A 5,609-nucleotide genomic window follows, 5' to 3' on the forward strand; every position below is an offset into this window, starting at 1 on the left:
TTTGCTTGACAGAATTTGATAACTAGTTCAACAATTTTGTATGTAATGACTCAAGCAATGAAATGAAGACTATTAGTTTTATTGGGAACGACTATTCAGCATCCATAAGTATAGTTAATTTTGACTGACATGACATAAGCAAATGACAATGTTATAAAACAGCAGAGAATTGTATGAAAGCAACTGATACATGTCTAAAAGCATTTGCAATTTGTTCAGAGGAAGGAGAAATTGCTACTATTATGTGCTCAAATGAGTAAATGTTGCGGAGGTTGAACTAATAGTTATGAGAATTTTCATTCTGATCTGAGAAAAGCACCAAAGCAACTGAGAAAAACTGTATGTTGTAAGTCAAGACATATTTTAAACTTGGAAAAACAATGGTATCTTCTGACCAAAGACATATGAAGCTATCAGCTTTCAAAATGGTGTGGAAGTCCTGACAACATAACACAATTATCCTCAGATAGCAACATCGGCCTCTGAAAGCTTTTGTCTGTTGTCCAGGGGCTCCGGGAATAAACTACCCTATTAGTGGTGAGTCTTGACGTGAATGAATGTGTGTGAGTGAGTGTGTGTGTGTGTGTGTGTGTGTGTGTGTGGTTGGGTGTGTGTGTGTGTGTTCAGAATGTCAGTAGTTTGGTAAAACATCCACCTTCATCGACACAGTCTCCCCTCTCCTCCACTAACGTGCTGTTGCTAAGATACCAGCCGCTCATCTTTACTCTTCACACACAACAAGCAGTCCAGTGTGTACGTGTGTGTGTGTGTGTGTGTGTATGTGTGTTAGATTTGTCTCTCTACCACCTAACTATCCTTGACACACCAACATGAACACACACACACACACACACACACACACACACACACACACACACACACACACACACACACACACACACACACACACACACACACACACACACACACACACACACACTGTACTACTATACCTCCACACCCATTTGTCACAATTTGAAAAAAAAGAAAGGTGTTTTTTTCTTCTTCTCCTTCTGCCTCCCACTCAGCTGCAGACACATTCCTGCAAAAAAAAAAACCCAGAGACAAATTAAAAAAGTGCATTGAACTGACCCCAGGGCAGCTCAGATGCTTCAAATGACAACATTTACATCCCACACCTCTTTAAACAAAATGTCCTCATGAGCCAATTTGGCATTATTACTGTGTGTGTTTGTCTCCATCAACTCCAATGTAAATCAAATTTAGAAATGTTTAGTATGAGATAAACTAATTCAAAATTAAAAACGTGTAGCAAGCAGACAATCCAAGCCTTTGCCGTCATCACTGTGTGAGTAAATGGACAAATGAAAGGCAACATCTCAATGTCTTGGAGCAGGAACGCTTTGTGCAGTGTGCTGTGGAACATGGAAGCAAACCTCAAAGCCAGAAAACTTTTTGGGCTCATAAGCTGCCTTCAGTCAAGTGACTGGGCACCTTCTTTTTGTCTTTAGTATATCCACTCCTTCTTTTTAATAGCCTTGTTGCTCCCTCTACTGTATCAGTAAACAGCTATGGTCTACGGCACATGTGTCAAACTCAAGGTGGCCCACGACACGTTTTGATGTGGCCCGCGAATCAATTCGGCCGATTTGAATCAATTCTGAAAAAAAAAAAAAATTATTTATTTATTATTTTTTTTCTTCATGGAGCCTGTGCCATATCCGCACGTTGCATACGCTCCCAACTGTTAGGAAACTTACGTGGCTTACAGCTAGGAATGTCTGCTGAAAGTTCTACAGCTCAGGATTTTAAGCCATGAATTGATGAACTTGCATCTAAAAAGAGCTGTCAGTTTTCTGAGGGCTGTAAATAGGCCAATATATGTGGCTAAATAGCATGCTAATATTGATGATTGATTGTGTCAAGTGTCTAAGGAAAGGCAGTGGTGTCAAACATCCGGCCCGCGACTTGTAGAGCACACATTTCTGACCATTTAAAAAAAAAAAGTAAGTTAAATTAAAATTAAATTAAATTAGGAAAAACGTATTCCAAAAATAACAAATAACCTCTGTATTTAAAAATAAATCAAAACAGTAGAAGTTGCACTTTTATTTAATTGTATTTTGTACTGTCTGCATGTTTGCACAAAATGTGTCCCTATACATATAGTAAACAAAATTGGACAACTGTAAGGTCAGTGCCTGTTGTATTTATGTATTCAAATAAACAGTTGTTTATTTCATTAGTGCGTATTGGCATCTTTGAGCAAAATACCCCCAAAATTTTTGCTGCGGCGCTCCGCGCCGCACCTCATATTCCCATGGGCAGCAGCAACCTTTACTAAGACATTTCCTGGGAGCTACAGAGATCCCTTGTGATCCGTGATAATGTAGGTTACATATGTAGGCTGAGTTATAAAGCATATAGCCTAACTGAAAAACAAAGCTAAAGATTTGGATTTGACATATACGTTATTTTGCCATTATTTTACTGGTCCGGCCCACTTGAGATCAGAGAGGCTGTATGTGGCCCTCGGACCAAAATGAGTTTGACACCCCTGGTCTACGGTATAAAAGCATACTGCGATTTAAGTCAAAAACTACTGTGGTTAGTACCTTGAGCTTATTAAGGTATGACTGATTACCTTTGACAGAGTATAATATCACCAGCTTCATACTTTAATTATTAAACATTGTGGAGAATAATTGGGACCTTTCTAAGTCATAATTCAACAATAATCAACCTTAATTAAAAAAGAATAATTCAATATGTCATCATAAAGAGTTAACATTTTGGTTGCAGTCAACAGAGTCTGTTTTATTTAACAGTCGAACAGCACCAGTCCAAATCTTTCTGGTTTATTCATAAATATGTTATTCACGTTGCTCATGAGGAAAGATGCCCCAGAAAACCATTGATCACATAGGCTGAGTAGTCAAGCAACATTTACCAGGAAGCTGAAGAATGTAAATGTTCCGCACTCACACAGACACATACTCTTGTATGTTCTTCATATCTAATGTGCTGCAGGCATTTGCAGACTCACATATGCGTACTGCAAATGCCTGCAGCACATTAGATATGAAGAACGCCTCTCAAAATGAAGCTTACTGAAGAGAGCCACTTTCTGCTGGTTTTTAAAAAAATTACATGATTTTAGTTTTTTGCCAGGGAAACGATGAGAGCGCACTGAGCTGGGAGAGGGGTCCCATGCTGCTGAGTGATGAGTCACTTCAGTCAAATAAACAACATCTAGGCGGAGAGAGAGAGAGAGAGAGAGAGAGAGAGAGAGAGAGAGAAAGAGAGAGAGAGAAAGAGAGAGAGAGAGAGAGAGAGAGAGAGAGAGAGAGAGAGAGAGAGAAAAGGGAGACCATCAAAGGGAAACGCAAGTGAAAGCATTGGGTTATGAGGGCTGTGCATGCAGCTACCAGTTGGACAATGAAGTTGGAACATATTCAGCATCTTCACTACCTACACACATGAACCTCGTTTTGTGTTAGTAAATAGGTTCAGGATGTCATGTAAAGCACTGCATTTCTCTGTTTGTTGTACAACAGTCACACACGTGAACGTCTAGGTTTGGCACCTCCCCATTGTTTCACAACAGCCTGCCTGGTTTGTTTGTGCCCCTCTGTTCCTGCCTCCAGCCACTTCTCACTTCCACTAATCTGATGCATTTCTGAGGAACTCCCCAGAGCTGCCATTCTCCACCTGTCCACCAGAAGCCTTCTTCACTTTCCCACCAGTGCTGGTCACCTGACTCACATCACATCCATCCAATCACCTGTTAGCATTTCCAGATCATCCCCACCCAGTTGTGTGCATAGACTCTGTAAGGGGCAGGGCCCAAAAAATACAATTGTTTGGCATATTGTTGTTAGCTTGTGTTGTACAAAAGCATTCCCATTTACTCTTTACTATCCAATACAACTTACGTAATACTTCTTCAACCAAACCCAACACTAAGAAAATAAGGCATGGACTCTGCATCTAGAGATAAGAAAATCCATCACTTTAATTCAGACATATGTAAATAGACAAGCTGAATCAGTGCTGTCAAAGCACGTGTTCACAGCTGCTATTCCTGTCACCGTTAGTCATAGGCCCGTTTGTAACCTGCAGGTGACAGAGTATGACTGTGTGATACTGGCATTAAAACAGACTGAACAAGCAAGATATATTTTGGGAAATGTGTGAGTGAAAGGAACGTACATTTACTCATGTGCTGAATTTACTAATTTGAAGAACTTGTACTTTTTTCGAGTATTCCATAACATGCTACTTTATTCTTCTACTCCACTACATTAGTTCATTTTGTAATTGAGATTTTTTAAATAAATTATAACATATAATATAATTATAAAACATTATTATACCAGGCAGTGGTTCTCAATCTTGGATTTGTTAAATTTAAAAAAAGAAATCTGGTTGGGGCCTATTTGTAATATAATTCAGATCTCTGTGAGCCGTCACAGTTGGTTATTTTTGATTTACTGTCCAAGGCTAGAGAGGTTAAAATGATCCAACATCTAACAATAGTTTTGTCCTCTCTCCATAAATCGTATCATGACTCCCTCAGATCTGTTTTATGACCTTTGGAGGGGACCCAACCCTGATTTTGGGAACCACTGGACTAAACTGCAGAGCTGCGTGTATAAAGTAATTCAAATTTAAGCTTCATAGGACTGTTATTTGTAATGGAGTATTGTTTTATTGTTGTCCTGGTACTTAAGCTTAGGTAATGTCCTTCTTTCTGCTCAAACACCCAGTAAGCCTTAACCCACTCAGGAAAATATCACAGCATATAACATTTGAGCTTTTTTTTGGTATTGCATCCATAACTAAAGACAGAGTAGTGTGAGTGACAAGAGCCTACAAACCTAATCTCTTAGAAGTCTGTCAACATACTGCTCCAGTGGTGATTTTAATTCTGAAGTCGTCAGTCATAGAAAATACACTGAATAGCCATTTAAAACGAAGATCTGATCAGAATATATTGTCCAAACTGTGCTGTGCATATTTGCTAAAATGATGGAGGGATACTGCCTCCTTTTGGTGGAAATAAAAAAATCACACCTTACATTTTTGATGCTTTTATTGAATAATCGTCCCATTTCATTACAGAAATGAATACAAAGTAATTGTCTAAATCAGAAATGTGTATACAGTCTAAACAAAAGAAAAGAACCCACATTTAAAATGAGACAGAAAATAACTAAGTCAGGTTAACTCAGTAATTATAGTATTAATTATTCCATGCAATTTAGAATTGTTTATTCATTGATTGTTTAAGTAAATATCTCCTGCTTTGGGATCCGATCATATCTTCCAAACACAACTATCATAGTTGACAGTGGAGAAAAGTAACAACGGGTGAGGCTTGAGGTTTCTGGTCTGGAGGTCTGGAGTCCTTCTTTACACCATTTAAATCCTGGTTGGAAAAAAATGCAATTAATTTCTGATAAATAGATAAAAGATTGTGATTAATAGATAACATTCTCAGATGTTTAATATTTCATGATGATGTTTCCACGTGTCCTATTGTGCTGCTGTAACATTGTATGCAAATTAGTAGTGGTATGTATTTGCTCTGTTCTTACATATATAAATAGCAGTGTGTGAAAGGATTTAGAGAATAACAGGTTTTG

Source organism: Ammodytes marinus (genome assembly GCF_949987685.1).
Source record: "Ammodytes marinus genome assembly, chromosome: 1".
NCBI classification, from domain to species: Eukaryota; Metazoa; Chordata; class Actinopteri; order Uranoscopiformes; family Ammodytidae; genus Ammodytes; species Ammodytes marinus.